The following is a 26,767-nucleotide window of genomic DNA, read 5'->3' as shown; positions in this document are numbered from 1 at the left end:
TGCTTCCAACTGTGCTATTTTTTTAGCAATCCAGAATGGTACTTGATCCGTTTTTGATGAGAACTCACCCAATATTGCTTTTAGTGTTTGTGGACTAATTATTGGTGTGGATTGGGTCTGTACTATTGCAGGTGGAGTAGCTCTCACAGGTTGTTATGTGAGGGTTTGCATTATGAAATGGTCAATATGTCTGTATAGCCTGACTACTTCTTTGTAAAGTGTATGCACTTCCCTTACTGGGAGTGTGTCTATCTCAGGATGTGGAGTGTAGGCCGCTAAGACCAGCCTTCTCACTCCTCCTATGCTGAGCGGACCAAGTCTTACAACTGAAGTTGTGAGTTTTAGGGCGCCTTTAAACCATTTTGTAGGTTGCTGGTAAATAAACGGAACTTCAATGTCCTCTTAAGGGATGTATCCTTCTGGTGGATCCACTTCAATGTATTCATGGAATATAGGTGTCTGTCGATCTACAAGTAGGAATTTTACCCAGGAATAGAATACCTCTGATGCAAACCCCTTGTGTGCCTCAATCACACAAAGGTAACATGGCCACCTGTTGCAGGTAATCCATGTTCTAACAATTTCAGGGTTACTTCTTGTCTGTGATTTTCTGTAATGTTAAGATCATTTGCAAATTCGTCTCTTTCCTCGCTTCCACTGCTACTTGCGTGTTCAGTCATTTTTTAAAAGAGAAGATAGTAAAGGTTTTTACATTTTAAGAGGAAGGGTTAAGCACAATATCGGAACCTTTAATCCTCACAAGCTTGTTTAAAACCTTCAGCCAATACACAGGGTGTGCCTGCTCAGCTGAGGTGGATTAACATTCTCATTTCAGACGTCTCTGGAAAATGTAGATTTGGCTGAGAAAGAACAACTGAACTACTAAGATTTTACAGTTAATGTAAGAACCAACCCAACTTTATCAGTTTCATGTCCTGTAGTTCCTGAGACCCCCGAGCACCTGCACGTTTTGGATTACCAAAACTGAGGGCTTGTTATGCAGACAGACTCTGGACACCCCCACAGGATGAGTCAGCTGTTAGACTGACCAGCTAGCTCTACAGTGCCACTACCACCTCCGTGTATTCTACAGTGGTGTATGAAGTTTCCTCAGGTATCGTGGAAACGATACGGTATCCTTTGTTCATTCTCTCGTGCTTGCTTTTCTCAGACTACATAGAATTATGATTGGAACAAGCCTCAGTCTAGTATGAAACACGTTCGCCAGCGACAATCAAAAGACAGGAGCAGACAAATGTAATCACTAGTACCAATATCGTAATAATTAGATACATTTCTACCATGGTGCTAATAATATGAATAAAAATATACTATATAAAACAATAGCATTGACATACTTCTACACTGCGTAGCCTACCTAAAATTTACCTAGCCTAGGTATGTGGGTGAAGCCTGTGTATGTAAATGTCAGGAAAGATTCTAATAGAGCCAAGAATCCGCCGGGGATGTACTAACCCCTTACCTGATGGCTCTGAATGAAGGACCCTGTGTCTGAGTCGAGGATGACACCCTGTCGAAGGATCAGCCTGCGGAGTTTCGGTCCAACATGAAAGGAATTCTCCTCTGTGTATGTAAGGGGGAGTGAGGGTCTTTTATACTAAAGTGGTCACACCAGGTTGTTCCAGAATCAATATATTTTTTTTAAAGATTCACTAATCCTTTGCTAATCCTTTTATAAACAAAAACAATCATGCTCAGCTTGCTTTTGTCCATGGATAAAAAAAAGTGGTGACCCTTACACAGAATAAATCTACTGTGCGTGGGGACATGTTTATGTACATCAGGGACAGGAATTAAGTTAGGATACTGAGAGCCTGGTTGTTAAGGAGATAGAAGTAGGCTACTAGGCAAAAGGTCACCAATGTTTAGGACTGTTATGTCGTTTGGATGGGACACAATGAATGTAATCAGTATGTTCATGATGGGAGTATCCTAAAGAACATGACACTTATTTGAAATCGGCCTTGTTGTTTTGTCATTTGTGCAGGGCACTGTGTAAACGGATACATCTTATTGTGAAAAACATTGACTGGCTATGTGGTCCTCTGCTACTCTTCTTTGTTTTGTTGGTTGGGGTACAGGTGGGCTTGGGTCATCATCCTCCAAGTCTAATCAGACAGCTGTATGGATAGGCCTCAACTGCTGGCAATATTGTAGAGTATGGCACATGTTGCCAAGAATTTGAAAACAGACTCTGGAAGGCTCCGCTACGTTTTTGAAGGCACAGGCAGCGCGATCTCCAGATGCCAAATATGCACTCAATCATGGTCCTGGTGTACCTATGTTCCACATTGTAATGCCTTTTGTGTGGATTGTTGGTAGACAGGAAGGTCTGAGGATCCATGGCCGGAGGACATATGCACTGTTACCTGGTGAGACACATATAGGGTTGAGACAACATACAGAGAGTAATAATTGCAAACATATATTTCATTAGGTATCCTTCATCAAAATCTCCTCTTTTTAGTCGTTGGTATATGCCAGTGTGCCTAAAGATGTAGGAGTCATGGGTGCTCGCTGTAAATTTCACCACAATGTCTGTGATGATGTTGCGTGTATTGCATACAGTCTAAATGTTTAGGGAATGGGTATTTTTGCGGGTCTAGAATATGAATTCCAGGTCAGATGGGGGAAATATGGGCAAATGGGTCTTGTTAATGCACCCAATTACCTGTGGAAATCTAGCTATTTGGTAGAATTGAGTAGAATTAGTTTTGAGATTATGAATTCCACATCATCTCTGAACAGGTAGAGGGGGCACAACCACAAAATAGAAGAGGGACTCTGTACTCAGATAGCTCTAAACATATGAGCGGTAATCACACAGGAGTGTTAAAACTGCCCTCACACACAGGGAACTGTGTCATGCTTCATCACAGGGCTACTAGCACACTACTAACACACCTCCACGCAGACCAACGCTGGAGGTGGAGCAATACGGAGGGGTAAGACAAAAAGACAAATAAATGACAACAATATGGGATCACAAGTGAACATAGATGCAAAAACAGGGATTAAAACTGGTCACATGGAGTCCCTACTACAATTTTAATATTGGGTTTCCTGTCCAGAGTAAAATGGTCACACCAGGACAAGTTGATGGTGGTATGGGGAACTTATGATGAGTCACCAACATCTTTACTCTGCACAACCGTCGACATGTTTCACCTGGCAAAATGCAATACCCCGGCTTTCACCAGTCTCAATAGAATATAATCCCATGGGTACTAACCCTACCTCCTTTTAATCCGGGGGAGATAGGGAAAGCTCCTTTTGAGTAACTGCTCAGATTAAATGCGGTAGAGCGCCTTGCTGTGTCCTCTGTACAGAAAATAGTAATAACTGAAGTGATGTGCACCCCTCCCCCCATAAGAACATTAAATTAACAAGGGCGTAATAGCACCAGCATAAGCCACAATAAGGTGATAAAGTGCTCGGCGGTGTGTATACATTGATTATAGCGTCCCTGAGGGTGCACACATGTCGCACTCCAAAAACACACAGGTTATACCAATTACCAATATTACTGACAATAAACAGGCAACGTTGCCAGGAGACAGGAAACACCATCACGCACTACGCAACTCTTACCAAGTTCATTTAAAATATACACTTGAACTGGCGGGGGAGCGAGGACAGCCCTGTATAGTCATACTCTGCGAGACATGAGGATAAAAGATAGCATAATGAATGAAGCTGGATAGTCAGTAGTACACAAATCACTGCCAAATTTTGTGGGAGGGTAGTTCTGGTTGGCCAATCAGGTGCTGTGAGGTAGACTTGGATACCCCCGGTTGGGCTGTTGTACAGCGGGGGGAAAACCAGACATTCTGTGCCCAGAGCCAAGCTCACACCTCGGCCCGCACAGGGTCTGACAGAGACACGCACCCCACTTACTTCATCAAGGGGAGCTGTGACCCCAACATGTGTCTCTCCCAGCAGCATGCAGAATCAAAGTGCGGTGCTGCAGAGGCCCTGTTACTAACCCCCCGGCCCCGCCCACCTACTCGTCACCGGGGACGTGACGGACCGTGTGCAGGGACCGGAAAGAGGAGTAGCTGCTCAACTAGAGCGTCAAACTCCGCTCCCATCTTGGGAGAGGCGCGTTCTGATGCGCATGTGCACTAGGTGAACCTAGTGAGCGGTTTAACCACAGCACTCGAGGCCCCATGGCCATGCTAAAGGCAGTGACAAAAAATGCTCCTACAAACCGGGTGATCATAGACACATAGGGCCAATTAAGGGAATGTGATGATTTCTGTTTTTAGTAAATTGGAGGGTACTCCTTCCACTAATATACACCAATATATTAATAACAGGGTAGGTCTCAATGTCCCAGCACAAAAATACACCCTTGCATGTAAAACAGAGAGGTCCCTTCCTAGGAGGCAGTATAAATTGCCATTGGGCGGTATACATGCGACCCGTGGGCCAGTCATACTACATAGCGGGCATGGAGTAGGGTATATTAGAGGAAAATGATACCCCTACCATGAATAAAGTAGAGGATTGCTTGTTTATGGGTTTCTCTAGAATCCTACAGGTTATTCAAGCTGTTCCAAGGTATGTCGTCTTTCAAGCCCCTGGTGTGGCTACGAACCCGGTTGATCCATTTTTGTTCCGTGGAAAACAGGGCTCTCTTCTGGTGGTGGCACTCAGATTAGGCTTATCCAGGACCATCCAGAACATGTCATTGGCCGAGTGATTCCTCTCCTTGTAGTGAGTAGTGAAGCGACTGATAGTCCTTTGGCACCTGATCGTGAACCTATGTTCCATGATCCTTATCTTCACTCTTCTTGTGGTCATCCCGATAAGATCACAGGAGCACCTCAGCATGTAAATAACATTGGTGGAGTTGCAATTGGTATGTCTTTATTGTTCCCAGGGGTGGGTAAGTCCAACGTCCACTGTTTTGGTATTTGGTATTTGTAAGGTGGCACACGTCCTACATCTAGTATGCCCTGTCACTGGGGGGGGGGGGGTGGGGGGGGGGAATGATCCATGTCAAACCTCTCTCACTAGTCTTACCTCGCCTTGGCGTTGTATTTCTGGGTCTAGTGTGAACCAGTATGTCTTTAATATTCTGGCTTCTCTGAAAGAGAAAAGGGGTTTCTCCAGCCGTAAGCCATTGGAGTTGTGGATTCACCAGTTCGGCAAAATTATCTTCTGAATGTTGTTGGAGGCAGTGTTAAATGGGATTACATATATTGTTCTATTAGTGGGTGGTTTTTCCACTGTCTCCAGAAGTGCCTCACAATGACAGTTACTTGCTTTCTTGCAGGCCCTCCTGACGGTCCGTTTTGGGTACTTCTTTTGAAGTGATTTGTGCTGTAGAGTGTTGGATTCTGACCTGAAGGCTACTGCACAGGAACAGTTTCACCGGAGGCGCAGGAACAAAGAGGGGACACCACCTTCCACCCCAGTTCCAAATTCATACCAGCTTTGGGGACCCTCCCTATCGAGCTGGAAAAATTTGAGCAGGCTGTCATCCAGTTGGAAGCACTGGCAGGACATAACAATTCAACTTTCAAGAATCTAGGTAAGCAAGCTCTGGATGAACTCAGGAAAAACCAAGACCTTGAGATTAAGTGGGCAGACAAGGGGGGAGATAGCTTTATCCCGAGTAAGACTACCTACGAAACGGAATGTCTGAGTCTCTTCGCTGAAGGAAGGAATTGCACTGTTCTGAGGGGAGATCCAACTGAGGACATTAGGCAGGAGATAGTGTCCGTTGTTGAGGAAGCAGTGCTCAACGAATGGATCACTGAGAAATGGGGGATATTCCTGTGTCAAGTAGACCCTGTAACACCTTATTTCTAAACCCTCCCCCAAGGTGCACAAACTTACGAGACCTCCCCCAGGTAGACCCATCGTATCGGGCATCGGGTCACTACTGGAGCCACTCTCACAATTTTGTAACTTCTTCTTTAAACCAGTAGCCCAAATCAGACCAGCGTACCTCAAAGATACTACTGGTGTACTGCTTCAACTGAAGGATCTGCAATTTGACCCCGAAAAAGGAGTTTCTGGTGGGGCCGGATGTGGAGTCCTTGTATACTAATATAGGAGACCCTGCGTGTGGTAGAGGTGGTTCGGTATGCTTTGGACCGGGAGTTCTGTACCCCCAGACCCTTCATCTTACACCTGCCCGAAATCGCACTGACGAAGAACTACTTCGCGTTCCAGGGGACCTACTACCTCCAAACACATGGGACATCCATGGGGAGTGTTTTGCCCCCACTTTATTGGGGATACATATGGCAGCCTTTGAGGACCAATACATCTACACCCCGTGGGCATCTGGAATAACAACATCAAGGTTTGGTGATGCTATATTGATGATGTCCGCCTTATCTGGGAGGGCAACAGACATGCTATTGTTTTGAATTGCTGTAACATGAAAACATTACATAAAAAGCACAGGGGTGACTAAGAAAAATAAACAGGATAAAGAATGGAAAGAAAAACTCTAGAAAATGTACATTTTGGCTCGCCAACTCTATGATTGAAGTGACTTGGTTTTAGATAGATGTGAGCATGTGTGATCAAGCTCCACTGCTCTAGCTAGTATTTTCGAGTGAGCAGATCCAAATTGAGAAGACAGTTGAATTTTGATTTTATTTGATAAAAAATGTATAAAGTGTGTGATTGCCCAAAGGCGTCTTGGCACTGGGTCCGATGCACAAAGGATTCCTGGACATAATAGTGTGCAAAAGTGTAAGACTGCTTTTTATCGCAATCGGTAGGAGATTCCAGTTTTTGGCAGTCCGCAACAAAAAACTTCTCAATAGACATACATACAATACCTACATAGAGGGGCATTTGATCACCTCTGATTCAGTGTTCTAATGATTTTTTATTGTGTACCCCAGTGTTATAATGATTTTTCATTGTGTACCCACTATACTTCAATTCATTTGGTAAAATCTAATCAATTAAAATTGAGCATGAAGGAAAGCAGTGCATTTTGAAATGTGCCTTAGATACCAAGTTTATGAATAGTGGTGATTAGTAAAAGTCAGAATTGGGGGTTACTTATGCAACCATGTGATTCATATGATTCAGAGGGAATTTTTCAAAAACAGTTCTATCTTACACACTGGCTTTCATTTGAAAGCCAAAAATATAGAATAGTTCAATTAATAATAACAAAATTGATTGCTATTCATACTTCTCCCAATAAAAACTGTCCCCACTTGTTTGAGTGGGCCTAGCCTTTGCAACATGAAAGTTATCAAAGCACAATGTGGAGGCATCACATGTTCACCACCAAAATGCACTTATTTTGCTAAAGTGGTTAGCAACGGTAATTGAGCATGAGCTCAGCCACCACCCAGAAATCCTACTAAACTAAGACTGTTAGAATTGGGGTTTATGGATGGCAAACGTATGCACCCTGTGAAACCAGGAACCACCACTCTAGTCTAAAGATAATCTATGCTCACCCGCTGTTAGTTTGGCACAGAGCAGTCAGGCTTATCTAAAGAGGCAACGTGTAAAGTATTTGTGCAACACGCAAACACACACACACACACACAGGGTAACACAATGAGAACACCATAAAAATACTGCACACAGGGTACGAGCAATTAATTATATTTTTATGAGTAAATCACGACCACAATACCAAAATCTAGAAAGTAGAACCAGAATGATACATTTATAAAGATTAAATCAAAATGTGGTGCTTGGAAGCAAATAGCACTTAGGGGTTACTTGGGGTCACACTAGACCTGGTTAAATCCAAAATTCTGGTTGACCATGATGGAGGGCAGTCTGGCTACAGGACTCACGCAGGTCTCACTGAAAAAGTTGGATGGGGGAAGCGTCAACATCGAAGACTAAATTGTGTTGGTAAAGGTGTTAGTGTGTCAGATCCCCCTCTCTTATTTCTCAGGAAGAGCTATCATTATGCAGATGAATTCAGATGTGTTCACTGGCACACCTACCCTTCCTGCATTTGTGGCTGTCTAGAGGGAATGCACAAAGTATAGCTTTCAAGTGACGTGTATTGGAGACAGGTTGCAGGCATACAGAGCAGTTAGAGCAGAGAAATACCCACTTTCTAAAGGTGTGTTTTCTAAAACAGTAATGTTAAATCCAGATTTAGCAGTAAAGAGGATGTATGATTACCATTCCAAAGATGTGAAACATGATGCATACCTATGAGAGCTGTTTTTCACTATCAGTATATGCAAAACTTAGGAGCAAGTGTCCTTTGTTTTATTTACATAGCCCCCTACCCTGTATGCTGCCAGGGCCTAATTTAGGGGTGACTTATAGAAGGGCGTTTTAGGCCTGGCACGGCAAGATTTTTAACTTGCGAGGTTGACATGGCAGTGTAAACTGCACACACAGGATCTGCTGTGGCAGGCCTGAGGAATGGTTAAGGGCTGCTTGTACAGGCGGCACAATCAGTGCTGCAGTCTCACTAGCAGCATTTAATTTCCAGGCCCTGGGCACATGTATTGCACTGTACAAGGGACTTACAGGTAAATGCAATTTGTGAATTGGATATGAGCTAATGTTACCATGTTAAAAGGAGTGAACACATGCACGTTAGCACTAGTCAGCAGTGGTAAAGTACTCAAGGTCCTAAATCCGACAAAAAGAACGTCAGAATAATAGCTGGAAGAAGGCAAAAAGTTTGGGGTGACTCTTCAAAGAGGGACATTTTCCAACAAAGACATTTCTGAAAGCTAGACATTCAGGGGAGTACAGAGTGCTGTGACTTGCATAAATCCACAACATTTTCTTTCCCAGATTGTACTTCAGTCCTCCAACATTGGCTAAAGTTGTGCATTTTCTTCACATTTTTCTGAGAGAAAGTCAGAGTAACCTTCTGGTGCAAAGGGTATCCCACTTGTGTGGCTCAGCCTGGCACCCATGATAGGAATGGACTAAATCAAGTACCATGCAATTACCATATTGATTTTGTATGTTTAGAGTTTTCATCCAATTCTGCCTCATAAGGGTGCCTAAGTACTGGTACTGCTATCCAAGGGTCAAATGACTGGCCTCCTGTCTGCTTTAGGGACATTAGAAAGTAGAAGGAGTCATGACTCCAACAGGACCCAGTTGACTGGACATTTCTGGAGATTAAAGCCTCGAACCCTGCACTGAGGAGCACGGGGTGCAGGGTCGCCCAAATAAAACTTTCTCAGGAGTTTGAGAAAAGTGGTTCATTGCCATTTTTCCACTGCAGGGAAATAGTAACAAGGTGCTCACTCTTACCCAGGAAGGTCTCATCGAAGTCCAGCAAAAAACCAGACTATGAAATTTCTGCTGAGCTGAAAACACGTTCTCTGGGACACTGTGAAAAAGAACTCGGGCCTAGTGGAGCTCTGTAACCCACACGAAGAAAAGGACTAGCAATGAAAGTCGCCAGAGAAACAGTGTTATGTGTTTCTGGCCCAAAAAGTAAGATAAAGTAAGATAAAAACAGCAACTAGTTAGTGGCATGCTTCATCATAGGCCGCTTCTACGCCCAGGTGCAGACTAGGACTCTGGACGGAGGGCTGTTTTTTTGGGATTGGTGAGGTGAAGAAAAGAAGGAAAAGGAGAAAAAGTACCCCACTTAGGGGATCACTAGTGCAGAAAAAAAGTGAATTAAAACTGCTTCATGGGGTTTCCAGCTATTTCCCTTTATTATTGGACCACCTAGGCAGGATTAAAAAGCAAAAGGTGGGGGTACCAGGGAGGAGCTACTACTCCAAACCCCCCTCTACATGTACCTACATGTTTTGGCCAACTATCCAGGCCCTTTAGGTCTCTGGTATTCTTCAGGGTAAAGATCACTCTCGCAGTATGGTCTATATCACTCTGTGATCAATTTTTATCAAGGGCTTCATATAACCTTACTTATTTTCTCCACAACACATTCGTCTTTGTTGTCTGTGAAAGAAGAAATAATGTGTAAATCCCAATTGCCCCCTTATTTTGCTCCATATGTTCAAATCAAATCATAAGTATATATAAATTGATTTTCTCAAAACTCAGAGTGTTGCTGTTTTTACCTTACTTTATCTTACTTTTTTGGCCAGCGACACATAGCACTGTTTCTCTGGCCTCTTTCGTTGCCAGTCCTCTTTTTGTGGGTCACAGTAGTTTAATCAGGGGAGTTATAGAAGGCTCACTCTCTAGTCTCTCCTTGTGTGATAGCACTAGTGGAGCTCTGCCCAGTAACAGTTAAACCTTAACCCTGAAGAAGCTGGACTTTCAGATGGCAATGGACATATCTGAGGCATCAAAACCAACTGATGAATCACCCTCAGCAGCTGTGGAATCCAACTTTAATCCAATTTGACCTTTGGAGTCAAAACCAAATGCTTCACTGGAAGCTCAACGATGACCAATTTAACAGTGAGGGACCCAGCGGCGCAATTGGTGCTCTACACTGCTCCATATTTACTGACTGATGCATTGGCCCAAGCTATGTAGAACTGACGGAGTGATATTAGCAACTTTTCACGGCATCACTCTATGACTTGACTGCGTTAAAATCACTATGCCTTCGAAAACCAGGCGTAAGGATTGCCACAGGGCTTTTAACATGGGACTCACCTCTTTGCTATAACGCATTGATGGAGTTGAGTCAGACTTACGACCAAGTCCAGCAACTTTAGTGACAAAAGATGCATCAGAAATTCTGATGCATCCGAGAATCCTTGCACAATGGAGCACTGTATTGAACATCCAGGGCATCCATGGCGTTGTTAGGGCATTTGCAGCAGGCACAAGAAATCGCATTGATGCCGTTGTGATAGTTTTTGTAAATATGCCCCTGTGTTTTCATGTAACCAGATACTGTTTATTAATTCGATAGTGGTCACAGGTAGCAGTTCTGACAGTTCTCATCGTAATTAGTTACATACACTATGATCCAATAATCTTTTCTGATTTTAAAGTAAATCTCAAACAGAAGGAATGTGGAAAAAGGCAACTGTATAGAAGCATTGCTTATATGCTTTTTTCTTTTTAAAAGATTGCTTGTTTCATTCTCCCCCGCCGTTTCTGTTCTGAAACACAACCTGCAAGAGAAACCATTTGTCTCACCTAAACTAAAAGGACGTCTGAGTCTATTTTCACCTAACATGACGTTGCCTGAACAACACACCCAGTCTCTAAGCAGTAGCAATATTTCTGACAGCTCTCAATAATGCAAAAAAATGCAAGTAAGTGAAAATATAGTAGGCACATTTTATGATGAGGTGATTGGTTTATGTATGAGGTGTTAAACTACTGTGCTGTGCTGAAAACGTGATCACATTGCTAATCCCGTTTTAATATGCTTGGTAGAGTGGTATTGACAAATATATAATACAAACACAAATCCAGAACAATGTATCTTATGAATCCACAAAACAAGGATTGCTAAACAAAATAGTTGTAAATACAGGGTGGCCGAAATAAATATAAAACATTTCTATTGTTGTTTTCTTTGTTCAAAAAAACATTGAAAATATTTAATATAAATTAATTTAAGTATCGATGTGAGAAAAAGGGCTTCTCCCTCCCTTTTCTGTTCTGCAGCTCTTTATAAGACACTTAAAAGATGAATGGATTAATTTAAATATTATATTGTCTTCAGTAATCTATATACTTTTATCCACACTTGTTATTCCAAGGGCTAAAGAGCAGTCTGGATTCTTCTGAAGGCAGGACATTTCAAAATTATAGGCCCATTTTGCACGTTGTTTTTTTAAATGGATGACGCAAAAAAAATCTCCTCATTAGTTCTTGCAAGGGATCAAATTTTGCACTCCCAGTCTGTGGGTAGTAATTGGAATCCAGTTTGATTGTTTTGCGAGATAAAGGGCTAGATGTACATCTCACAAACGGCCTGAAACCAGTTTTAAATGTGAAAATCACTATTTGCGATTTGGTAAGCTATTACCAAATCGCAGATTGGGTTTGTGAGTCGCTATTAGGAAGGGTGTGCCAAAGGTATACCTTCCTAATAGCGAGTCGTTTTGCGACCAGGAATGCATTTGCAAAACATTCGCAGTTACCATCAACTTCAAGTTGGTAGTAACCCACTCGCAAACGAGAAGGGGTCACCAAGAGACCACTTCCCCTTTGTGAATGTAGGTGCCAACATTTTTCAAGAGCCGGCAGTGGTACCACGGACCACTGCTTTCTCTTAAAAAATGAAAAGGGAACATTTCATTTGCCATTTTTAAATGCATCCCTTTAGTCTCCTGACCCCAGTGGGCCACTGTTCCTGTGAGTGCTTTCCAATGTAAATGGGTCATGAATATTAATGCTGCAGGTCCCTTGCGACCCATTAAGAATTACAAACAGTGTAATATACACTGTTGCACATAGCTGTTTGCGATTTCCAAATAGCGAAGCACAAGAATTTGCCATTAGGAAGTTGCAAATGAGGGTCTATATACAGCTGGCCCTAAATGCTTGAAAATTGGCCAGCACATAATTGTAGGAAATCTGAAGTGATGGTCTCAAGACTCTGATAACTGATGGTCTTCGTTAATTAACCCAGGTCAAATGAGGTCTCTGTGTAATATTGTTATCAATTTCAAGTTAAAAATCTGCATTTGAAGACCCTTGCCTATTCTGTAGTCCCTACATGCTTCCTACAGATGGAACTCGTGAAATACCTCTTGCCATTTATTCCCTTACAGTGGCAGGCTTGCTATTTATATGTTTCTGCAGAGACAATAAGGGAATCTCAAATAATTAGGAAAATGGCATTGTGTTTTTGGCCTGTGTTAGTTCAAGCAGGTCTCCATGTCTCAACAGAGCCTTCATTGGCATCTTGGATATAAGTGAAATTAATTTAGAGACCTTTCTTGTGGCTACCTGTCTCTTCGTGGCCAAGATGTATATGATCCAATTTTCCAGACTCCATTTTTTATGTTCCTGCTTTCTTGCTCCATTCTGGAGCCTTGTGCTTCTCCCATTTTAGGAGAGTGTAGCTAAGAAGTAGATCGCTTTCTGAGTGCATCTATTATGGAACAGGATAACCACTGTCTTCATGTGCTATAGGGCCTACAATGTTTTTCTAAAACTCTCAAAACCCTCCTCTTCTAATAACATAACCTTGATGAAGAATTAGACATAGTCTTAGCACCAAGAAACCTCTGTCAGAAATTGGTTTTCTGGTATAGGGGTATGAAACCCTAATCAAGCAACAATCACAATCTCTGTAAGGGAGAAACACAAGCAAACCTTAATTAACCTGCGTTTAACTCTGGTAGATTGCACAAAAGCTGTCCCGCTTAACAAAGAGGCAATGTGTAAAGTATGTACGCAGCACTTTAACATTAATAAAGTAAACATACAACACAAGAAAAAAAAACACACCACTTTAGAAAACTAGAGTAAAATGTAATAACTTATTTGACACCAAAATGACACAAATCCAACCAGTAGAATGCGGAGATATGATGTTTTAAAGCTTTAAGAGAAGCCACAGCCTAAAAGCCCAAAGCGCCAACTGATCTGGTCACACCAGACCGGGACAAAGCTACAATTTCAGGCTGACTGCGTCGGAGCACAGGCTGAATACAGGCTCCCTGAACAAAGTCCCTTAAATATGTGTTGCGAGATCCCATGTTGAGGATACATCGGGCTGTGGCGGTTTCTAAGAAGTTGCTGTGCCGTGTTGCGGTGGCCTGCATCATTACTGAGGGTGCCGTCGACGAGTTGATTGTGATGCGAAGTCCTGCACTAAGGATGCATAGTGCAAAGGCATTTCTGAGCAAGCAGTGGGCTGCAATGTGAGGTCCTGCTTCGAGGATGCGTCACAGAGCGATGCTTCTAATGCGGCTGTGAGTGGATACATTGTCATATGTGGGTTCTGCTCACAGAACCACAGTAGGGCTGGCAAAGCACCTTCCGGTTCACATCAAAGGATCCAGGACTGAGATGGCACTACCTGGGGCAAGACTCACAGCAGGTACAGTCCAAGTGCAGGGTTCAAAGTGGTTGGAGCCTTTTCTGTCGCTGAGGGTCTGATTTGGAAGCCAGACAACTAGTCATGGCATCACTCTTGTGGTCCTCGATTCAGGATGCAAGTCTAGTACTTCTAACTCAGACATCAGGGCAACAAAGTAGGAGTCGTTCTTGCAGAGCAGCACAGCAGTGATACTGAGTCTTCCACAGGTCCAGAGGTATACTGAAGAGTCAGATCTAAGGGTCTACTATTTATATCTGGTGCCCTCTTTAAAGAAGAAGAAGGTTTTGGAGGTTTCCACATCCCAGAGGGGTTCGAATTTCCAGCCTCCCTGCCCTGGCCCCAGGTTGTCTGGGATTTTAAAGAACATTGGTCCCTTACTTACAAATTAACACCAGAATTGATACATAGAAGTACAATGAAGTCTATGTTAGGTGACCAAATGGAAATAAATACATTTAGTGGTTAACACATCAATAGAGTGGGAGAACAAACAAAAAAGAAGTTAAAAAATGTCTAGGCTCACACATTTCTCCATATGACTACAATGAAAACATAATGGTCATGTCACATTATTATTAAGTACCCATGCTCATATGAACAATTATGTACCAACAATTTGAGTTATGGTACTATGGTTGCCGATGTATCGACCCCCTAAAAGGATTTAGGGATCACAATCAGGACATAAGCTATTATGCGTTGGACAGAAATGCCTGCTACAAATGAGAAAAGAGGGAAATAAAGGGACGTTGTAGAGTGGTATACCATATGCCATGGGCTGTAAATTAAATGCTATTACTGGGCCTGCAGCTTATTAGCAATAGAAGAGAGTGTAAGGCTTGACAATGGGGTTATACTGTCAAGTCGATTTGGCCGCTTAAAACTGCATTCAGGCTGCAATTCAGGCATTGGGCAATTTTAAGGGGCTCCTTAAATGAGTGCAGGCCCACTAATAGCATTTCATTTACAGTCCCCTGGTATAAGGTATACCACTCTACAAGGGACTTACAAGTAAATTAAACATGTCAATCCAATTCAACTATATTTATCAGAGAGAGAGGAAGCACTTTAGCACTGGTTTCCAGTGGTTGAGTGCACAGTCCGCAGACCAGCAAAAACAAACTTAGGAAAGAGTGGAGGTTAAAAGGCAAAAGGTTTCGGGGTGACCCTGCAGAGAGGGCTAGGTCCAACAGCAACTCACTATAATTACCAGTAACTGGGATTAATTCAATATTCTTTTTTTATTTCTCTTAGTGAGAGACCCCTGCTTGAAACTGGTAGAGTCAAACGGGTGCTCAACAACTCAAACAATACTCAGGTTGCATCTCACTGATGAGGCCCACCAAGGTTAAGCCTGGTCTGGGGTTGGTTTTTTCAAGTGCAGAGTGGACGTCACATGGCTGTTAGAGTAATTACTAGCAGATAACATATATTCAAACATTCCATGTATTGCTTTGTTGTACCCATTTCTGTTTCATTATGCAGTATCGTGTTTAACACTGTTGCATAGCCTGCAATGTTGCCCTTATGGCATGTTATAACTTTTCATGCTCATGCTATTTGCTGTTAAACGTAGGTAAAGGTCAGCAGAATTACTTCATTTCTTTTCATAATCTGTCGCCCTTGAGTTCCCTCCCTCCTACCTACACACAAGTGTCAGTGTTTGTATGTTATGTTACTATGTAAATATCAGTAACTTAGCTAAGAAAACAGGGCACTGTACTTTAGATGGTGGGAGGTGGAGGTTAGGAGATGCTCGAGAAGTGACAGGTGCGTGTACATCTAGTGTGGCTTACACAAGTAAATTTCACATTTTGTTTATTTTATGCTCTGGGGGAATGATTGTCCCAGAATCACACAATGTTGAGCCAGTCATCGAGGCCGGATTCTTCCCAGGGTCACCTGGTTCCAAAGCGTCAGCTCGTGCCACAAAGTCACATTTTCTCTTCCAGGGTTACCATAATGAAATATAAATCAGGAGGAGAGAGAAGTGGTGCATGACTCGTAGTCAGTCAGGGTCCAAAAGCTCTTTATAAAGGACAGGTGAAGAGGCCCGAATATAACCTCATTCTACTGAAGTGGAAATGATCGGCCTTGTTTTATTGTATCAATTACACACTGTTACAATGCATGTCTAATAATAGACTCTCTATTGATCCGACCCTATAGAAAGACTTGCGGGACGTTTTGCCTGATATTCAGCCCTAAGTGGCTGCTAACTGCATTGAGCCCTTTTCCACTAAACCAAGGTGTTCCTCTTTGGCCACAATGGGGGAATTGCAACTTACCGCCCTTAAGACACCTAAAATCTTTGGGTTTGAAGTGGGATGATATGGACAATGCAGAGAAAGTCAAATGCAGGCGTGGTGCTGAAGTCATCTTGCCCCTTCTGTTCAGCTTGGTGCTCACCAGCTGTTTTCCTCAGCTTGGTGCATTAACATCTACTTTCCTGTTTCTCACAGTGAAAACAACGTGGGTCCTTGGTCTGGTTATCAATTCCTACCCAGACCATTTAACAGGCTCTCTTTGGGGCTAATGTAGAGCCTCAGAATGGATATTGGTTCATGCAGCAAGCTTTGTATAGATAAGATTGTTTCTCTGCTGCCCATAGATCTTGATGGTGGCTTCTGGTTATGAACCATTTCCAGTTCAAAATAGTCTGTTTTCCACACAAATACTCCACTACTTAGCAGTGAGGTACTTGTTTCTCAGAAAAACCTATTGCACGCCATTCTACTGTTTTGCTTAGCAATAAGAAAGCTCTTCTAACCGAGCCCTAATTTAGTCTGTGCACAAAATGTGTCAAAACTTGTCACAGTGGAACCCCACAATCAGGAATACTCTTCTCGGCATACCCCACCTTCCCCTTCACAAACAGACTTCAAGAAAAGATGACTGCTCTGCTTGGTTTGGCAATGTTTAGACAAGCACCCGGAGAGGGGGTAAACACGAAGCGTTATTGTTTGAAAAGCCATGTCTTCTTTTGCTTCCTGAAAGTGAGCAGAGTTGGACTGGCCTTGATGAGGGGGGAAAGTTTGTTCTAGAGTTTGATGGTGGCACACAGAAAAGATCTGTCGCCCTAGGATGCCTTTTTGTACGGGGAACAGTGAGAAGATTAGCTATGGAGGAACGTAGTTATCTGGGGGGTTTGTTAAGAACTCTTTCTTGAGCAATAATGAATACGTCATTACAATATTCTACTTTGGATATGACAAGTGTACTGATTAGAGTTTTAGAAGCTGTGGATGGAAGGTATGGAAGAAGTTTCTTTATGATTTTAATGGTGTAGAAAGCTGAGGAGACTAATGCATTTGTGTGGAAGATGACCCTGAGGTATCTGACTTTTGGGACTTTTGAAGGAGGTGTTCCTAAGTCTGCTGGCCACTAGAGAGGGTACCAGGCTGGTGAAAGATTGCCAAAGATCATTACCTCTGTCTTGCTGGAATTCAGTTTGAGGCAATTGCTTGCCATCCAAGTGTTTATAGCAAGCATTCCCTGCTGGATTTTGGCTGCCACTTTGGCTCCGCCGTTATGTACTGCCAACACTAGTTGGGTATCATCTGCGTAAGATGTAAGGCCCAGGTTGTAGGTTTTAATGACCCTCGCCTGGTCCGAAAAGTAAATATTAAACAAGATTGGGCTTAGAGCGGATCCCTGAGGCACACTGCAGGGGAGGGTAAATGGGGGGAGGTGAAATTGCCCAGCGTGACTGATTGTGAACGGTCGGTTAGGAATGATGCAAGAAGGGCCCTGGCCATTTGAGAAATACCCAAGGCAGCGACACGGTCGGTCAAGGTGGCATGGTTGACCGTGTCGAAACCCGCAGAAAGATCAAGCAGGACGAGAACCGCAGCTCCTCCAGCATCAAGAATCTTTTTAATTTCATCAGAATCTTTAATGAGGGTGGTTTCCATGCCGTGTCCCTTTCTGAAGCCAAACTGGGTGTCATCCAGTGAGTGGTTTTCCTCAATGAAATGTGCCAATTGGGTGTTCATAACTTTCTTGGTGATTTTTGCTAGTAGGGGCAGACATGCAATGGGCCTATAGCTAGTTGTGTCGGCTGGGTCAAGATTTATCTTTTTGATAAGGGGCTTAATGACAGTCTTTTTCCAGATGGAGGAGTATATACCGGTTTTGAACATGTAATTAAATATGTTGGCAAATTGGATCCTATGATGTCAGGGGTAGGTTTGAGGGTAGCAGTAGGGCATGGGTCATCTGGAGATCCTGATTTAATTGAGGAAAGGAGATGAGTGATGTAGTCAGGGGAGATTTGATTAAATTCCTCAAAGGAGGATGGGTGGTGTGCGCTAGTGGGAGTAGCTGCCTGAGGAGTTGGGGGGTCTGTAGATTTACTAGATTCGCAAGATTCTACTGTAGTTATGTTGGATGATTTACTTAATGCAAAATTGTCATAGATGGTACTGACTTTCTCCTGGAAGTATGTAGCTAGCGAATTACAGAGTGTCTGGGAGGCAGCAATGGGAGGAGTAGTCCCTTGCCCCGATAGCGTAGAGACAACCTGAAACAATTTCTTGACAGAGTCTTGTGTGGATTCGATTTGATCACAGTAGAAATTGCTTTTAGCTGTGATAAGGAGGCATTTGTAGTTACCTAGCGTCTGTTTGTAAAGGGATTTTTAGGTAGGATCAGCGACGTTCTTGATGTCTGCATTTTTGGATCTCGTGCCTGAGGGTCTCACTGAACCAGGGTGCTGAGACAGTATTCCTGTTATCGGAATTGACCGCATTATTGATACAAAGGGTATAATGTTTGGCAGGTAATTCGGGTCATCAAGGGGAAGGTCAGGCTGAGAGGCGAGTAAGGAGGATTGAACCTCGAGGGGGTCAGTATTACCCCATGCATGATGTGTCCTGAAGTGAGAATTATGAGACCAGGTACTCTTGATACAGTATATACAACTTCCTCTGTATTCACAGTTCCACTTCCCCTCTCCCTGCTTTTATGTAACCTGCTTGTTTTACTCTGACATACAGTGGTTGGACGTTTGTATGCAATGCGTGTGTGTTTCAAAAGGTGCGTATGCTACTGATTTATTATATCATATCAACTTCAGTAAGAGAGAAATATGCTGTTACCAAAACACTTAACAAACGCTTATCTGTGTGTGTCTATGACTCTTTTATGAACCTGGAGTGGAAGTTTGATGTGTATTGGATTAAAAAGTCTTGACAGTATATTCATGTAATCAAAGTTGAAATCTATTTTGGACATCACGGTAACAATGCTTATTAAAATCGAATTTCCAGTTTTCTCCCTGTTTTTCTTTCACTTATTTAATGTAATTTATTTTTTTGTTCTTCCTAATTTTTTTTAAAAATGTCTTGATTTTTTTTTAAACATCAAAGCACACAAAACAATATGGTTGTCATAAAATTGGTAGCAGGACACATCTCTGCAGAACACCCTTGCACATTTACACGAAAACAAGATTCTTCCTCTCAAGCTAAATGAAAAAGAAGTTCTCAATGGAAGCAAGACTAGAGACCGAAGGGTATATTCACAAGAACGTGTGCTAAACATCAGCAAAAAATGCTGACGCACATTTACACATTGCAGCCAATTGCGGGAAAATAACCCTGTAGCATGAGATAGTCTCCCAAAACCAATGCCAATGTCCTTGACACAACCACCTCGACAGAGATAAAAACACAAACCTCAACGCAAAAAAATATGCGATGGGCCAAAGCGCGATTAGGAGATCAGCAATAAGCAGCGCCTGGCCTGCAATACACACATGGCAGGTGGGTAAAAATCACTATAAAAGTAGAAAAAACACCCAAACACACACTGACCAACACCCAATCACCATGGAGGCATCCGGAGCAGGTGCAGAGGACGAGCGCAACCCCACAAGCACCCCGGATGACCAGCCTGGGACCTCTGGGACAGGGAAGGGCAAGAACAAGAAGAAGAGGAAGACGAAGTTCAGTCCGCAGGAAAACAGGATCCTGATTACGGAGGTAATGGAACACCATTAACAACTGTTCGTCACTACCAACGTGTCATTGGAAACCAAAAATGGGATATGACGGAAGATTGTCAACACGGTGATTGCTGTCGGAGAGCACAAGAGGTCAAATGACAAGGCAATGGATTGACGTCAAGAGAAAAACAATGGAGAAACTCGCAGTTAACCAGAAGGCAGCAATGCAGACTGGAGTTGGGAGCCCAGCGCCACAGCTCTTGCTGGATGACATGGAGTAGCTGGTGTCGGCAGTCATCAGTGTGGAGACTGTGGCCGGAGTCGGAGGAAGGGACACTGCTCGACAGGACACAACACAACTGCAACAGGGTGAGTGACCACCAGGTACTGGGGAGAGGGGTGGAGAGGGCCACAATGGCACACATGTACAATGAAGCAGAGCACAGTGCACACCCACAATGACTCTGGGTCATGGCCCTGATCAACACACTGTCACAATGTACAATGCCATGCTGTATGAGTGTCAACATGTACCATGCGGCTACATACATAAGGACACATTGTACTACACTGTCTCCCCTTCACATTACAGAGGCACAGACAACACCTCCGGCACAGCAGTCCCAGCCATTCTTCACTGGTGACAAGGAGGACATCGCCATCATCGACACCCAAGTCCTCCAGCACATCATGGACATCATCCACAACTCACCTCCAGGATCAGGGCAGCCCAGCTGCATCGAGTAGACCCCACCCACTACCCAAAGCACCCAGCATGAGGAACCCACAGCCCTGGCAGTCTCCCAAGACTCTTCAGGAACAAACCATGGCCTTCCGACGCCGTGTGCTGGAGGGTCAGAGGGAGTCGGCTGAGCAGGTGGGGGTGGGGTTCAGCCTCATGGCTACCAAACTGGACGCCATCAACGTGTGTATAGGTCCCATCAGGGACCAGCTCCAGTCCCTAACAGACACCCATGGCCCGCACTATCGTCTCCAATGAGCCCTGACTGACATCGCTGGAGTCCTAATGCAGAAAGAAGAACTCCTGTCTGCTCAGATTGGCTCCAGCGATTCCAGCCATGAGGTGGCACACATGCAGAGGCTCATGGAGGCGAAAGGGATGGCAGCTACCGCTGTACATCAGCGAAATGTAGCTGGGATCTACCATGCACTGCAGATCCTCATCATGGCATTGCTGCCACAAGGTATGGCACTGATGAATGCTGCTGCCCCCACACCATCCACATCTCCGCTCCCTGGTGTGTCAGTGCCTCACAGTGCGGCAGGCGTATCCACTCCGGCACCTGATGTGCCACTGCCACACAGTGTGGCCGACAATCCTTCTCCAGCCCCTGATGTGTCAGTGGTACACAGTGCCGCTGCCGGTACTGCAACACCCACAGGTGGGGCAGAGCACACACACGAGGACATGGATGGGACTGTTGTCAGAAGAAGGCACTAGCATTCAATTCCGCTACCTGGCCTGTTTCTTCTTGGTGCTGCACATGGCCTCATGACCTCCCACTTACCCTTGATACACTCCGCTGCACTCACCTTGGAACGCGTCATGGACCGCTATATCCTGTTTGATGACCAATGGCACGGCGAACAGACTGCGGACTGTACCCTTCTTCTTCCGCACTGCCTGTCATCCCCGGATGGACTCTGCTTGGCATGGCTCTGTACCGCTCCAGCTGCAAAACTTCACTGGATATGCAATAACTATGCAGTACCGCAATGCTGTGTCATGTCTTTCATCATTCATGTATGAATGTATGGATGGAAGTAGGGACAGTGATTTACCTTATGTCAATGATGCTCATCTAGTGGGATGCCAGTCACTGTGTGCTACATTGCCTATTGGGTTCCAGGTGCCGTGGACACTACAACAGGGTAACACGCATTAGTCACTTCCTTGTAGGGACATGGCCTGAACCACGCCCATAGCCCCTGATTCATTGTTGCAAGCCCTGCACTTGTCTGGCTTATGCCAAGTCAGACCACTCTGCTTCTGCTCCGAGGGGGGCCACATAGCTACCGGTCGCAGGCGTACTTGCTGGTGGTGTGCAGGTCACTGGTCTAGTGGTCAGCTTGTCACGGCCACTCCCTGAGGGCAGGTCTGCACACACACCACACCCATCTGGCACAGGCTTCACAGGCCATGTGACCCCGCAAATATAAGGTGGTGAGTGGATGATGGACGCTCCACAGTGCTCAATTATTAAGGGCCCATGATTTGCTGCAGACAGGATTGGTGGCACCCGAGGCCTTGCGGCCATCACGGGCCTACCACCACATTGCGCTGACTTGCGTTGCACAGGTTTAGTGGCACCGAGGACTTGTGGCCGACATAGGCCTACCACCATGTGGCGCTGACCAGCGTTCCACAGTGTTAGTGGCACACGTAATTGCGGTGTGCAGCCTGCGATCATGAGGTGTGCATTGATGTGGTCTCCGCCATTTATGACTCAGGACTCAGCATCATGTGTGGGACCTGCTAGGCCATGGGACGGGCCCGCATGATGTGGACCATGCCATGGTGGTGTGACTGGTGCTTGGAGCTCATGCTTGGAGCTCACACAGGCATGTGGTGTGCCTACTGATGGACACACCGGTGGCAGCAGGTGAACAGTGGGGCCTTTGCGGGCAGGGTTGGCAGTGTCTCTATCTCTTTCCTTTCCTTTTCTTCTGTCTCTTACTCTCTCTCTCTCTCTTACTCTCTCTCCCTTCCCTGTCTCTCTCTCCAGTAGTGTAGTTCCTATATTCCCAATAGGCTCTGCGCATTAGACGTAGGACTGAGGTCTACTAGGTCTCTATGGAATATATTAGACTTAATTGTGAGTGCCAGCTAGTTCAGAGGTCACTAGAAACTTTCTCGAATCCACAAGAAGGGATAAGTGTCTGACAACCGCATAAACATGACAACTTTGTTTCCCCAGGGTAAACTGAGCATCAGAGTTGTGGAAACAATAGATAGATATTTCACTCAGTCAATCGTGCATGCTTCGTTTCACCAGAGGTGCAGAGAAATAGATAGACAGGTGTTTTCAATATAAAGGTTTTATTGAACAGTCTTCTTTCTCAAGCATAAGAAATGAACTACTACAATTGTAAAGCTGGTTGTAAAATATAATGCATAATGTATAAAGAGTAGAATAAAATAATACTATAAAAGTATTGTATGGTTCCTAAACCATAGATAAATACATACATAAATAACAGAGGATAAAAGTACTCAACTGGTGCTTCTAAAATACGCCTACCCCGATGTACCTAATCTAAGCATAGTACGAGGGAATAAGTGAGGTGTAGCATGAACGTAGTATTCTTTTGCCAAGAATCTGTCCAAGATTTCTCTTAGGGTCTAATCAGCTCCGTACCTTAGTTTGGAATGAAGAAGGTCAGGCTCAGGAATCGATTGCCCAGCAACCTGCAAGGGTAGCTTGGAAACACTGGAGCTGGATTTCTCCGCAGTAGAAAAGACAGCATCTCTCTCAGTGCATCTATTGGAGGGTCGGCTTCCTTCGGCACTTGCTATAGCAGGAGGAGTCGGGCAAGTAGATAATCGAACTGCTCCAAACCACTGTGTGTTTGCTAAGGCAAGTGTGGGCATATTTATACCTTGAAATTGCCGAGTTTGACGTAAAGGTGGACATAATAACATCATTAAAGACTCTCAGTTCTTTGAAAACTCCATGAATTCTTGGACAAGTCAGCTCTCTAGCAAGGGAAAGTCCCTAGCTGCTGAAGCCGAGTTTTCAAAGAAATCATTGTAGATTTTCGGAACTAGGGGAAGTAGCCCTTCCATATTTGGACTGCATAAGCTATGACTAAATATGGTTATGATTCTTATGCCTATATAAGGACATAGTGATTTATACCTATATAAGGGCATGAATAGGGAAAATTTACAATAGTGTCCTAAAATGGTTCCCAACACTCCCTTCCTTTCCTTCTCTCTCCCACACTCTCTCCCTTCTCTCTATCTCTCTCTCCCTTCCTTTACTTCTTTCTCTCACTCTTTCTCACTCTCTCACTCTCCCTCCCTTCCCCCCTCTCTCTCTCCCTTCCTTTCCTTCTCTCTCTCACTCTCTGTCTCGTCCCTCTCTCTCAAGCTCTCTCCCTTCTCCCTCTCTCTCTCTCCCTTCCTTTCCTTCTCTCCCTCACTCTCTCTCCCTTCCCTCTGTCTGTCTCTCCCTTCCTTTCCTTCTCTCACTCTCTCTCCCTTCCCTCTCTCTCTCTCACTCTCTCTTTCTTCCCTTCCCTCTCTCTCTCACTCTCTCTCCTTTCCCTCTCTCTCTCTCGGATGTATGACATTATAACGCATGCTTTTGCAACGCATGTTGTTACAACGCAGGTCTTACTACGCATACCTTTACAATGCATTACACTTTGGGGTGCTGGATAGTGAATAGTTTAATTTACTATTCCAACTCCAGTCCCCGTGGACACAACGGAAGGTGTTGGATAGTAAATTAAATGTATTCCCTATCCTAGAGCGCCCCCAGTGTAATGCGTTGTAAAGGTATGCGTAGTAAAACCTGCGTTGTACTAGCTTTGCGTCATAAAAGTTTCTTTGTAAAGGATGTTTCCCCTCTCTCTCTCTCCCTTCCATTCCTTTCCTTCCCTCTCTTTCTCTCTCTGGCTCACTTTCCTTCTCTATTTCTTTGTTTATCGCTCCTTTGATGTGTGCATGACACACATCCTGATTTTGTGCTTTCCTTTCCAGGCTTTGATGTCAAGATTGTCCCTGACAGACCCAAAAGGAGTCTTCAGCATTGCTGTTTTATGTTGTGTTTCAATAAGGTTTTTGGTTGTTACTTCAGTGCTATGTGACTGTTTCTAGTTCTTCTGGCCACACATGTGTGTATTTATTTTGGCACTCTGCGTCATCATGTATTGTTGTGGCTCTTGTGTAGTGCACAGCATGTGTATCTTCGGGGGGGGTCTCAGGGTGGTGGCAGGTAATGTTGTGGCCCTCATAGTATCGGAGCTGCATGATCATTGTCTCCATGGCATCTCTGGGTCTTCAGGTGTAGCTCTTGATTGGCCTCCCTTTCTTGCTCTGGGGTAGTCGTCCTGCTTATCACCAGCAAAAGGCAGGTGTTAAAAGCCCTGGCGCTACCATGGCGTAACGCCTGTTTTTGTTCCGCATCACAGATTTGGCAGTTCATTGTGAAAGTGGTGTTGTGGTTTATTCATGTGTTTTTGCCCGGGACGCCTACTCTGCTTCTCATTAGGGTTAGTTGGTGGTGTACACCGCGGAGATACATTTTGGGGCAGTTATCGCGGGAAAACAGGCGGTGTCTGTAGTTTGCACCAGCTTGTGAATGGGGTGTTAAATATATCTCCACTATTGATGCGTTTAGGTGGGGATAAATCGTAGTTGAGTCCTTGTGAATATCCCCCCGAGATTCCAATTAGAATTTATGCCTTATGGCGTGTATTGGTGTACATACCCAACTAAACTTGCGGCAAATTCAAGAAGGAGGGGCTGATGGCACTCTGAGGAACCCGAAAAGAGTTACTGGTTCAATGTCCTGGATAGACTGGGAGTCAGGGGATCTCGTGATTAGGCCTATCAAGAATGGAAGTCTGACTGTGTGAGGAGAGGTGCCAGGAGCAGGTGGGTGTGCCTTGGGGCCCGATAGAGGAGTGAGGGAACACGCTAGCCCTTCCTTCGCACTGCACAACAGCATCGGGATGAGCAGCCCAATCCAAGGGGGTCATTACAATGGCTGGAAAGCGGTGAGGGCCGCCGGCCTGGTGGTAGCGGATTTCCCGCCATCACCCTGAAAATTCTCACCGCCAAATTAGGATGGCGGTGGGAATGTGAAAGGTACCACGGCGGACAGAAAGACTGTCCGCCGTGGTCCTGCAAGGCGGGCCTTTTCCGCCCGCCTTGTGGGACTAGGTACAATGGGTTCATGGAGGCGGTGCCGTGCAGGCACAGCCGTGTGCATTATTTTGCCTGTCTTTTGCGTCGGAGATTCCGCTGCAAAAAGACAGGCAGAAAATGCCTTTTGGGGCCCGTTGCTGGCCCCCAGGCGGATAGTGGGGTAGGGTGCTGCATGCAGATGGTACCTATGGTACCCCCTACATTTGCATGTACAAGGTGGCAGGCACTTCCCGGTGCCTGCCACGTTGTACATGCAAATGTAAAACATGTATTTTCACATTGTGGCGGGTGCTGCCACCCGCCACAATGTAAACCTAATTCATTTTTCGGGACCGCTGCACCTATGGTGGGTTGTCCCTTTTCCAGCAGTAATGGCGGGTGGACAAGTCTAATATGAAAGAAGGGACTGCGCAGCCCTATATCCAAATGCACAGCTATGTGCCGCTAAATTTGTGTGCACTTTATATTCACACTCCTTAGTCCATTATACATTTTTCAACCATTTTCTTCCATATCTTGACTCTTTTATATGACGTTTTGATTAGTTGTTACAATCCACAAATGGGTAAGGTGCCAATTTTCAATCTTTAACATTCCAACTGTGCCATTCCAGGCCTTCATGAAAGAATGCGATAAATGCAAGAAGTCCTTCACAAATAGTCATTTATTCTGTAGTTAAAAAACCCAATGCATTTCGGGCCTCCATGTGCCCTTCTTCGGGGGTCACTACAAATCAATAACAATACAAACAGATTAGTCACTTTTAGTATCTAAAATACTTTATATTACAATGCACTTATAACGCTGCGCTTAACTCGCGATAGTTGTAACATTTTTCCCTGATGCGCTGCGTGCCTGTGTTTACCCTTCTTCTACCTTGGTCATCAAGTGCTAAGTTATAAAGGTGCGGGGTGTGAAACCGAATGTTCGCCGTAATAATTCTCCAGCCGGTTATAGCGGTTCTTGTCTCTCCTATCTG

The sequence above is a fragment of the Lissotriton vulgaris genome, chromosome 2_1 (assembly GCF_964263255.1).
Source record: "Lissotriton vulgaris chromosome 2_1, aLisVul1.2, whole genome shotgun sequence".
NCBI classification, from domain to species: Eukaryota; Metazoa; Chordata; class Amphibia; order Caudata; family Salamandridae; genus Lissotriton; species Lissotriton vulgaris.
Note: the sequence above shows the minus strand (reverse complement) of the source record.